This window comes from Caretta caretta, chromosome 5 (genome assembly GCF_965140235.1).
Source record: "Caretta caretta isolate rCarCar2 chromosome 5, rCarCar1.hap1, whole genome shotgun sequence".
NCBI lineage: Eukaryota > Metazoa > Chordata > Testudines > Cheloniidae > Caretta > Caretta caretta.
In genome coordinates this window covers 36,400,366-36,412,651 of record NC_134210.1, presented here as the reverse complement: position 1 = coordinate 36,412,651, position 12,286 = coordinate 36,400,366, and the positions used below count along the sequence as shown (strand labels likewise).

At 44.3% G+C, this 12,286-nt stretch overlaps 1 long non-coding RNA gene across 3 annotated transcripts in view; it reads right to left on the bottom strand.

The window, feature by feature from the left end:
- Positions 1-1,944: 1,944 nt before the first annotated feature.
- LOC125637104 (uncharacterized) overlaps positions 1,945-12,286 on the bottom strand; it is a 41,880-nt gene continuing 31,538 nt past the window's right edge. For 2 of the 3 annotated variants that reach the window (XR_012668412.1, XR_012668413.1), the window contains one exon: positions 4,435-9,481. This is a non-coding gene — a long non-coding RNA (uncharacterized LOC125637104). Of the gene's footprint in view, positions 2,550-4,434; positions 9,482-12,286 lie in introns of those variants that run through there. The other variant, XR_007356827.2, reaches the window with a different exon arrangement.

Here is a 12,286-nt window from a genome sequence, read left to right as displayed (position 1 = left end):
TGAAAGTTGGCAATGGTGGGTGTGAGGTGTGGGGTCTGGGAGGGAGGTTGGGTGTGGGAGGGGGTTCCCACCGGGGGAGGAGGGTTGGGGTGCAGGCTATGGCCAGGCGTCACTTACCTCAGGTGGCTCCCAGTCAGTGGGGCTAAGGGAGGCTCCCTGACTGCCCTGGCTCTGCACTGCTCCTGGAAGCGGCCTTTATGTCCGGCACCTAGGCGGAGGCGTGGCCAGGCAGCTCTGTGCAGTGTGTGCATTGTGCGCTGCCTGCGCCCACAGGCGCCATCCCTGCAGCTCCCATTGGCCACAGTTCCTGGCCAATGGGAGCTGCAGGGACAGTGCGTGACGCTTCCATGATCGCACCTGCGCCTAGGGGCCACATGGACATGCTAGTCACTTCTGGGGGCTGCACGGAGCCAGGGCATGTAGGGACCCTGCCTTAGCCCCACTGCACAATTTATCGGACTTTTAATGGCCCAGTCAGCAGTGCTGACTGGAGCCGCCAGTGTCCCTTTTCAACTGGTTGCTCCGGTCGAAAACCGGACGCCTGGCAACCCAAGCAGGGGGACATCTCTGAAGGCAGTGCTGCCTGCACAAATCAAGGACAATTGCCCAGTTTTAGTGAAAAAGGAGGGACAGAGCTGAAAAAGGGGACCGTCCCAGCCAAAAAGGGACATATAGTCACCCTAGTCAGGCTAAATACGTTGAAGATGAGGTGTTCAGACTCTAAGTAATGGGAGCATATGTGCACTCTAGATTTATTTTACAAAAGGGAAATTTAGGCATAGAGAGATTAAGGTAAGAAGTGCCCCCCAAAAAATTGGTTTCCGCCTTGAGATGCCTAGTGCTTGATTTTGCTTCCTATCTATCTTAAAGTGTTACACCACCTCCTATCACTGTAGTGTCTGAATACCTTCCAATAAAATTGAGAGCAATAGCGAAGACTCTAGTAGATTTCATGGCATGTCTGGCACTTCTTCCTTTATGGGGCTAGCACTCTGCTTGGGGTAAGATGTTGGTGCTTTGGGATTCTTTGGGGAATTGGTAGGGGTTAGGGAATAACAGGGGTGTTTATGTTGTGAGTATTATGGTGGAAAGACTGTCTTAAAGGCCCTCTTACAGAGAGGTTTTAAAGTACATAGTATTATATGCTGAAAGCACAGCATCCATTGACTTCAGTTGCAGCTGAGAGTGCTCAACATTTCTGCAACTCAGGTCCCATGTGTCTCAAGTTGGGCACCCAGGAAATGAGGAACGCACAATTAATGACCGCCTGTGAAAAGTTTGGTTTGTTTGTGATTTGTCCAGCATCACATAGGAACTCAGTGGCAGAGGTTAGGCTGGTTCTTATGCTGTCACTTGGAAAGCATAGAGGCCATCAAATGTGTTATGCATGTCTGTGATGTTCTGTCCTGTGCCAAATCTGACATATTATGAGGTAGGATGGGGTAGGAAGGACAGGTATCTCATGCCACCCAACCATCGTGTTTTAGCTCTTCCAGAGGGTCTTTTCCATCCTACTCTCATTGGTCAAGGTCAGTGGCAAAGGCAGGGAAAATCCAGTTTCCTGGGGCAGCATTCAACTGACTTAACCATGAGACCTTCCTTTCTCTTCTTGCCATGCCCTGCTTCATTCACTACACATCTCCCAAGTCTTCAACAAATGAGTAGGGGTCCTAAAGACAATAGCCTCATTCACTACACATCCCTCATTCCCTGAGCACTGTCTCTCCTGCATGCTGAAAGAGTCCAATTATACTTCTCGGAGTCCTTCAATAACCCCTATGTTATCCTTTCTACAGTCATAATCAAAATGCCAATTCCATTTCCTCATTTAATATGTTGACTTGAGAAAAATACATCTGATAACTCGACCCACTAGAAGCACTATGATAGGACCATCAAATATATTCAGCAGCTGACAACTTTCTACACAGAGTTGTACTCCTTTTATTTTTTAACAAATGCATTTTTTTAAAAAAATATGGTTAATAGAAATTTGTAGTACAATCAGAGTACGCTACAGACATAAGCTGAAAGTTTCATAGAACTGCCAGAGTCTTAACACTTGTTCATGACATGGGTAACAAACAGAAAATAGGATTCTGTAATTTAATTTTGAACAGTGATTTATTTCTGATAAGATTGACTTCTAACTTTTCTGTCTCTTACACCAGTTTAACTCCATTGGGCCAGAGTCACAGCTAGTGTAAATCAGTGTTGCTCCATTAAAATCAATGGAGCTATGCAGATTTAGAGCGATTAAGATCTGGCCTCTGACTTCCTCTCAATAACTCTTCATTTACACTAGTGTAACTGAGATCAGCATCAAGACCAAGGTATTTTCCCCACAGGTGTTATTCCTATTTTCATTAGACTCCTACTGATTTCAGAAGTCATCTGTGAGCTTCCTTCTTTGTGCCAGAGCAAGTTCAAAACAGTGAAATGAGTAAATTAACCTTCAGGAGGATGTGCACCCCAGAGGACACAGCTGGGCTTGGTGAACTTCCTTTGCAATTTTCTTCTCTTGAGGGTTGGGAACTCAGAGCTTGCCCCTGCAATTCACAATGAAAGACAGAAATAAGAATGACTTACCAGATAATGACAGACCAATATGTACAGTAATTAGAATTTCTGTTCCACTCTTTAGTGGAGATTGACATCAAGGCCAGATCAGGAGAGTGGAAACACTTGGATCACTGTACACATTTAAACATTAACCCACTAATTCCATTTCCCTGTATAAAATATTGTACAGTCTGATTGTTAATGCAAAGACCATATTTAAAAACCAATTCATTGTGTATTCTAATTAGTTTATTTAGTACAAGCATTTCAATTAAAAAAAGTATAGTTAGAAGCTGTTTACCCAAAGTACCTGATCAGCGATAATTTTGGTCTATATGAAGAAAGGTCATGTCTCCCATTGTGTGTCAAAAACACTGATGTCCCTCCTTCTGCCAAATGCTATATTCCTGTCCCCCAACTGTGCACAGATAAACAAGATCTGACTATAGTTGGATTTATTGCTTGTACAAGTAAAGAGGCAAGGCCAGTGAATATTTTTCTTTCTGCGTGTCAATAAATAGAGTTAAAGGCTTTGAAATAAGGTGTAATGAGCATGGGCCATGTATTTCATGTCCTGTATTTTAATGCTAATTTTCTAAGTTGGGTACAATGAGTACAGCTGGAAAAGCATACCTTTGTGCCCATAAAATGATTGTGTGTGCAGTTCTTCATTTTGTATGCAGAAAAGACAATGTGGTGGAAAAAGATGAACAGGTTTTGAGGGTGGAACAGGTATGCTTGCATCTCATATATGAGAGGGGTGAGCTCTTTGGCAATGTGAATTTTAGGCCCTAATTTTCAAAATGCAGAAACCGTGCAAAACCGCACCCATGATTGTGGCTGTAGCTACTGCACCCTTAAAGGAGGTAATTGCAAGTACACTTGTCTAGCTAAGTTCCTAAAATTAGACTTTTTCACTTGCCTTTGTGTGATTTGCACGTGTAGTCCGGGTAAATTGTAAAGCTCTGTTTTTGAAAATTTGGCCTGTCATGTCTAATTCTGGATCATGCATGTTGTGTCTCACTATGCTGTGCCTGAGTTGGCTCTTCCATTATAGAAATCCTGGGATTGTGTCAGGCTCAGGCCTAAAAATCACCACTTGTGCTAGAACCCAAGGCACCATGGCTAACCTCAAGAGGTACGCCTAGAAACAAGTCATCACATCCACTGCAACTCTCAAAGCCCTCTTAGGCTGAAGCCCAAGAAAGCTCTCCATCCCTGCCCCTCACTCTAGGAACATGTCATACTCCCAACAGGGAAAACTACCATAAGAAGCATTCCATTAGTTGCCAAGTTCTCTGACTCACCTTTTCCACAGTGAGGGTGAGCCATTCAGTAATGAGCCCTATCAATAAGAGAACAAGTTTCCTCTGTCTAACCCTTTAAAGATCTTAAATAACTAACAGGAACAGTCCATTCAGTAGGAAGATAGGAGCAGGAGAAACCTCTATATTTCTCAGGACTTGGTGTTTCACGGTGTGATGGGTTGGATCAGAAACCCCCTTGGGGCTGCCAACTGATGTTCCAAGACTACTTCTGCCCCTGCTTTCCCTGCCCTCCCATCTTGGGACTTCAGTGCTCTGCCTGGTTTGAGCCAGACCCACTAGCCTGCTGCAAACCTAGACCCGGGTCTGAACCAAGTACCCTAACAGCTGTAGGCTTAAACTGAAAGCAGTTTAAGAAGTGTTCCTGTCTTTAACACTCAGATGCCCAACTCCCAATGGGGTCCAAACCCCAAATAAATCTGTTTTACCCTGTATAAAGCTTATACAGGGTAAACTCATAAATTGTTTGCCCTCTATAACACTGATAGAGAGGTATGCATAGCTGTTTGCCCTCCTCCCCCAGGTATTAATACATATTCTGGGTTAATTAATAAGTAAAAAGTTATTTTATTAAATACAGAAAGTAGGATTTAAGTGGTTCCAAGTAGTAACAGACAGAACAAAGTGAATTACCAAGCAAAATAAAATAGAACACGCAAGTCTATGTCTAAGAAAACTGAATACAAATCAAACCTCACCCTCAGAGGAATTCCTGTAAGCTTCCTTTTATAGACTAGTCTCCTTCTAGTCTGGGTCCAGCAATGACTCACACCCCCTGTAGTTACTGTCTTTTGTTCTAGTTTCTTTCAGGTATCCTTGGGGGTGGAGAGGCTATCTCTTTAGCCAGCTGAAGACCAAATGGAGGGGTCTCCCAGGGGTTTAAATAGACTTTATCTTGTGGGTGGACACCCCTCCCTCCCCCTGTGTAGAATCCAGCTACAAAATGGAGTTTTGGAGTCACATGGGCAAGTCACATGTCGATGCATGACTCAGTTTTTACAGGCAGCAGCCATCACATGCTACCTTGAACGTCCTCAGGTAGACTTCTTATGTGAATTGGAGCCTTCCAAGATTCATTGTCCTTTAAGTGTTTCTTGATTGGGCACTTAATTTGTACATTCCTTTCTAAAGAAGCTGACCAAATGCCTTACTAAGGTTATTTAAAATCAAACAAGTATACATCCAATTTTCATAACTTTGACTATGATAATAACACATGCATATAAATAGGATGAATAAATTCAGTAGATCATAACCTTCACAGAGATATGTTACATGGCATATGTAGCATAAAACATATTTCAGTTATGTCATATATACATTCATAAGCATATTTTCATAAAGCCTTATGGGGGGCACCGTTACACACAGGTCCATGTACTTTACTACCAGTCTCCAGTCCTGCTGTGTGAGTCTCCAAAATCACTGTCATTTGGTAAGAAGACAAACTTCTTCAAACAAGCAGTTAAGTAAGAGAGGAGTGTGTTTCCTTACCTGTAGGGATTTTTTTCTGGTTGGTACTAGGAGTAGGATAATGAAAATACTCAGAAGAAAGACTAGATCAGCAGTGACTTCTCCAGATATTGATCTTAGGTATAATAAATTCTTAGTTTTATAAAACCTAACTTATGTGCCAAATTTGACCTGAGATTCTCCTTTGAAAGCAGCTAAATTAATAACATACTGCCTGCAGTACCTCTCTGGGAGCTCCTACCTTTCACTTACTGATCTGCTGTGCATGCAGTATTTCCAGAAATAACAATAGGCACAGTGAGGGGACTTTGCATGGATGTGGATATGCAGTGAGATGGAGAATCTTACTCTGGCTGCTCTTACATTGCAAGCTACCCAGCCTTACCCATTTTAATATTGCATCTTTGAGTTCATGAAAGGAAAAGAAGTACTCTGCTGTATGCCTGGACCTTTTACTTTATTACTGGGAGCTGTAGCCAGAATTGAGGGCTGACATACTGCTGACTTAAAGCTGACTTGATATCATACCATACCATATACTGTAGTTATATCTGTGCATCAAAAATAAGATATGTGAAAGGAAGCTATGGGCTAGATTCTGACTTTGAGAGCCAGTGGTACTCTACAGAGGAACAGTGCTTGCATGGGAATCAGCATTCTGACTGCAGAGGATGCAGAATGCCTTGAAGGTGCTGGAGGAACAAACTCAGAAGCAATAATTACTGCATTCTGCAAAAGGCCACAGAATTAATTCACTCTAACTCTGGTCTCCTGGCACTAGCAGATGCACAGGGAAAATGGGACAGTGACCATACTCACAACCTGCTCAGTGTCTTTGCTCACAGTAGCCTCTTTTCTGCTCAGAGCACAAACACCATCATCCTGGCAGCCAGGTCCACTTTGACTTTACCTGTGTGATGTTTTATAGAGTCTGCTGTCATTATGTGGATATGGCCTATAGGCAGTGATAGTATGTCTGGGTTTGGGACCCTGAAGGGAGAGCAGGACTGTTCTGGTGACTCATGGTGGTTTACACTGGGAGGCTGACCAACCAGGGCTCAGTATCTCCAAACCCAGAGTATATAAGGGTTTGTCTCTGAGTGGTAAGAGGGAACTCGGGCAGGGACAGAAGGATGTTGTATGGGGAAACCCTAGGAGCAAGTCAAGAGCATAAGAAAGCTTAAACCAAGTTTGTATTGTTGCTTGGTGTAGTTTGGGTACTAACCCTGGGAGTGCTGTGTTGAGAATGGGGGGAGGGAGCTCTTCTCATTCACAGGATTCTGTGGGAAATCTCTCCAATCCCAATTAATCTGAAGCTGCAAAACAATATTTTTTTCTGCTAATCGTTAATCATCACGAATGAGGATAGCAGCCTGGGCATTGCAGAAGTAATATTAGATATAACTTGTCTGGTGTCAGGTCTTTTTTCGAATGTGCACACACAGTAGAGTAGGTTATGAAACAAAGATTTATTTGTCTTCCTTAGTCTGTTTTCTTTCCCTGAGTGTTAGACCTATGAAATCAATAACAGATTAAATTGTGAAGTAAGAGGAATGTAAACCTATCTGAGTAGTTAATAAGTAACAGTTCCAGACTGAGAGCAGGATTTTGTTCATTTCAGAAATCACCTGGAGCCATTTGATTTGCACTAATATATACGGAAAGTTGGAATGTGCGACCATGTTATCCTTGTGCTTATCAGTTCATGCATGAACATTCACATTTATAGCAAATCCAGTTACATCCGGACTCCTTTCTCATTTGCTTTATGCAAATATGCTATTCAGTAATAGAGCACAGACTTTCTAAATAAGTCTCAAGGTCAGGAAAAGCTGGAAAAAAATGACCAGACTCCTAACTAAAGACCTTTGGAGTCAATAATTGTTTAGAGCAATGTTTTTCTCAGCGACCGATCGATGGACAGACACTGGTCCCTGAGATCTCCCTGACACAGTTATGAAGGCAGCAAGCCGGACTCTGGTATTAAAAAGGTTGAGAAACACTGGTTTAGAGGAACTACTCCAATGTACTTTCCAAAAAGTAATAGAGTGACAGAGTTGGTACGAAGAGAACAGATTTCCTGGACTGTCTCCAATTTATCCACATCTTTCCTAAACTGTGGTGCCCAGAATTGGACACTGTACTCCAGCTGAGGCCTCACCAATGCCGAGTAGAGTGGAACAATTACCTTCCATATCTTACCTTTGACTCTCCTGATAATATGCCCGAGAATGATATTAGCCTGTTTTGCAGCTGCATCGCACTGTTGATTCATATTCAATTTGTGATCGCCTATAATCCCCAGATCCTTTTCAGCAATACTTCTAGCCAGTTATTTCCCATTTTGTAGTTGTGCATTTGATTTTTACTTCCTAAGTGCAGTACTTTGCACTTGTCTTTATTGGCTTTCATCTTGTTGATTTCAGCCCAATTCTACAATTTGTCACGATCATTTTGAATTCTAATCCTTAACTTAAGTTTTGTCGACCATCATAAATCGCTTTAATAACATTGCCGCATCCACAGTCGTTGCTCTTGCGTTGACAGAGAGAGCATTGCATCATCGGTAGCTAACCTATTGTGCAACTCACCAGCCTCTGCCACTGCATTGGGAGCTTTGGGAATGGATCACAGTGCATCATGGTGATGTGCTTGCTGTCCTGTGATGCAGTTCTTTCTGTCCCATCATTCCATGAGCTTTCTACTTCTTACTTCATTTTGCACTGTTTTTCAACAGCCCTTGTAAACTGTGCACCTGCCATCTCAGTCTCGCAGCATGGATCCTGAGCTGCTGACCATTGTGAATATCCTGAACACAACACGGCTGGTCCTGCAGTATTTCATGAGCTGCAAAACAGGAGTGAATCAGTGATGGCTGCCCTGCTGTCTGCCATGGAAACAAATAATTCAAGATTGCTGCTGATGTTCACGGAACAGCTTGCCATGGTGGACCGTTGGTACCGAGCTTGGGAAACAAGCACTGAGCGGTGGGATTGGATCATGATTCAGGTATGGAATGATGAGCAGTGGCTGCAGAACTTTCGGACACGCAAAGCCACCTTCCTGGAACTGTGTGCAGAGCTTGCCCCAGCACTGTGGTGCAAGGGCACCAGAATGAGAGCTTCCCTCACTGTGGAAAAGCGACAGGCGATCACTGATTGGAACCTGGCAACTCCTGACTGCTACCGGTGAGTCGCAAATCAGTTTGGAGTTGGAAAGTCCACCATGGGGGTTGCAGTGATGCAAATGTGCAGGGCCATTAATCGCCTCCTGCTACGAAGGATTGTGACTCTCAGTAACGTGCAGGAAATAATTGATGACTTTGAGGCAATGGGATTCCCTAACTGCGACCAGGCTAGAGGAAATGCATATCCCTATTTTGGCCCCCGACCACCTTATGATGGAGTACATCAATCAAAAGGGCTATTTCTCCATGACGTTGCAGGCTCTGGTGGATCACCAGGCATGTTTCACTAACATTGATGCCGGGTGGTCAGGGAAGGTGCATGACGCATGCATATTTCGGAACACTGGACTGTATAGAAAGCTGCACACTGGGACTTTCTTCCCAGACCAGAAGATTCCAGGGGGGATATGCAAGTGCCCATAGTGATCCCAGGCGACCCTGCATATCCCTAGCTCCCCGGCTCATGAAGTGTTACACTGGGAACCTAGACAGCAGCAAGGAGCATTTCAGCTACAGGCTCAGCAGGTGCCAAAATGATCATTGAATGTCCCTTTGGTTGATTAAAAGGATGCTGGCACTGTCTTTTTGGCCTGTTAGACCTCAATGAGGAAAATATTCCAATGGTCATTGCGGCCTGTTATACTCTCCATAATATTTGCAAATCGAAGGATTTTCTGGGATTCCAGGCCAATCAGGGACTTCAACATCTCTAGTCCTCGAGGAGCTTTATCATCCACTCCTGCCTGTGTCCTTTCGGGGCTATCCAGCTGTAGTCTTTCATTTATTGTCTTCCTCCATGCTCTTGTTTTGCTCTGTGCTGCATCTGTTGGCTGCAGCACCTCGCACAACAGACTCTCCTTCCTCCTCCTGGGTCGCCACCTTATCTGATGTAGGTACTCAGCTGGTGTGGAGGAGTGTGTTCTCAAGGGCACATCTGCAGAAGGCAAAGAAACAATTAACAGAGAAAGTATTGTGAGGGCGCTCACAGCCGAGAATCACAAAAGTTACGCACACCTTTTTCTCACTGCCCTTTGGCTAGCACACAGGTCACCATGGGTTCCAATTATGGTGAATTTGCGGGGAAGGGGGGGGTGGGCAAGAGGGAAAGGGCAGGAAGGGACAAAGGGCGGTTTGCAAAGATGGTTACTATAAGCAGCTAGGGCGCCTATTCTGAATATTGGTATCCGTTTCCACAGGCTAGGGTAATCGAACCCGACATCTCACTCCTAAGGGTAACTCAGGGTGCATCTCCTGCATGCATGTGGCTTCAGACCAGCTCTGTATGCCACTCGCTTGTATGCCGCTCTGGTCTCTGCAGAAATAATTGCCACGTGGCACGGCAAAGATTTCTACAGCGGGGAGAGAAACAAGACAGCTCTCCCAAGGAACCTGTGGAAGCGGAAAAAGGGATAAAGGGAATTTGGATGCAGACATCTTAGTTTTCTTAGGAACAGAGCAAGAGTCAGGCTAACTCTAACTCTAATAACGCGAGACTTTAAGGCAGGGCCTGGGTGAGTGGGAAGCAAGTGGGAAAACTGTAAGAGATGCTGTTTTGACCTTGTGTTAGATAAGAATGGAACACAGACTGTAGCAGGAACTTCTTAGAAAAGTAAGATATCAGGAAGGAATATGTATAAACAAGATGTGGCTGTTGATAATTATTGTATGCAACAAAAGGTATAAATGCTTGCCCTAATTGTTTATCTGGCGGAGACCTGCCTAGGAAGGGGGAATCCCTGTCCGTGCGCACTCTGCCCCTTGCAATTGCTAGAGAATAAACTGTCTCTGACTTGTTGCAAACAACCTAAGAGTGAAGACTGTGTTTTTCTTCCACAAACCTTTGGCAGAATACCTACAGGAAAGTGTCCTAGAGATCACTATGGAGGATTCCAGAGACAGGTCCCTCACGCATCTCCGTGTATGTTAACAAACTTTTCCGCTGTGGCCCCACTACATGGATGGACAGACTATGTTGTTTTCTTCCAGTACCTTTCCAGGTATCAAAATTAGGCTGACTGGTCTGTAATTGCCTCAGTCCTCTTTGTTCCCCTTTTTAAAGATATGTACTGTATTTGCCCTTCTCCAGACTTCTGGGGCCTTCAGGAGTTCTCAAAGAGAATTGCTAACCCTTCTGAGATTGCTTCAGTTAGTTCCTTGAGCACCCTAGAATGAATTTCATCAGGTCTTGCTGACTTGAATATATCTTCCTTTTCTAGATGTACTTCAATTTGTTCCTTCCCTATTTTGATTTGCATTCCTTCCCCCTTGTTAATATTGGTTCTGCTGAGTATCTGCTCACCATTAATCTTTTTAGTGAGTACTGAAGCAAAATAGGCTTTAAACACCTCAGCCTTCTTGATGTCATCAGTTATTAGCTCTCCTTCCCCACTAGGATAGAGGACCTAAACTTTCCTTTGTATTTCTCTTACTCCTAATGTATTTAAAGAACATCTTATTTTCTTTTATATCCGTTGCTAGGTGTAACTCATTTTGTGCCTTAGCCTTTTTGATTTTTGTCCCTGCATGCTTGTGATATTCTTTTGTACTCCTTCTTCGCAATCTGTCCAGGTTTCCACTTTTTGTAGAATCCCTTTTGTACCCTGGGGTTCAACCCAGTCCCATGGCCTCTAGGTGTGGAGCCCTCACTTCCTAAAGGCATTCTCTCCCTTTGCCTCCCAAACAGCAATCTTAGTCTTGAGCACCTTGTCAAGAGGTGGGAAAAGCTGAGCTTGATTTAACCCCTTCTTTACTGGAGACCAGGTAATGCCCTTGAATTCCGTCACAGATGGTTTTTTTGTGCTGTGACTTGACCAGCATGAACTGGACAGAAAGGTGTCATGATTTGGAGGGTAAACAATCCCATCAAACTTAATGAACTATGTAATATTTAGGAACATAGGCGCCGACTGTGTGGGTGCTCCCGGGTTGGAGCACCCACTGAAAAAAAATAGTGGGTGCTCAGCACCCACCAACCACCCACTGATCAGCTGTTTGGCAGGCCCCACCGATCAGCTCCTTCCCCTCCCCTCCAGTGCCTCCTGCCTGCCGCCAATCAGCTGGGGGGAGGAGGGAGGAGCAGGGGTGAGAAGAGGCAGAGTGAGGATGGGGCATGCTCAGGAGAGGGGGCAGAGCAGGGATGGAAAGAGGTGGGGTGAAGCCTCAGGGGAGAGGGTGGGGTAAGGCAGGAACACGCGGAGTGAGGGTGGGGCCTTGGGGCAAGGGGCAGGCGTGGAGCACCTCCAGGGAAAGCAGAAAGTTGGTGCCTCTGTTTAGGAATATACGTGTGGGCACATCGTGTGTGTGTGTGTGTGTGTGTGTGTGTGTGTATTTATTTGTAGGACAGAAGCTGGAAGGGGAGAGGAAAGAGGAACATATTTGTTACTCCAGAATGGCCCAATAGCCCTCTAGTGTAGTGTCCTGCTAATCATTTGCAAAACTCGAAAGAGAGTTGGATAATAACAAGAATGAAGCAAAGCTGGCCTCAGCTGTAGCATACGCCTAGCCATACACCATGTCATGGCAGTTGACATTTTAGTTGTGCTCACCCACAGCGTTTTCAGAAAGCAAAATATTTTTTCTCATTGGTTTTTGTTAATGTTCTGTTCAGAGGAACTACAAATGAACCACAGGAACAGACAGAACTGAACAAAACAAACTGAAATTGGTATGAACATGCCCATGGCTGAGGGCAATGTGCATCTGAGGGAAGAAATGTGAGGCTGAATTCTGCAATTTATCA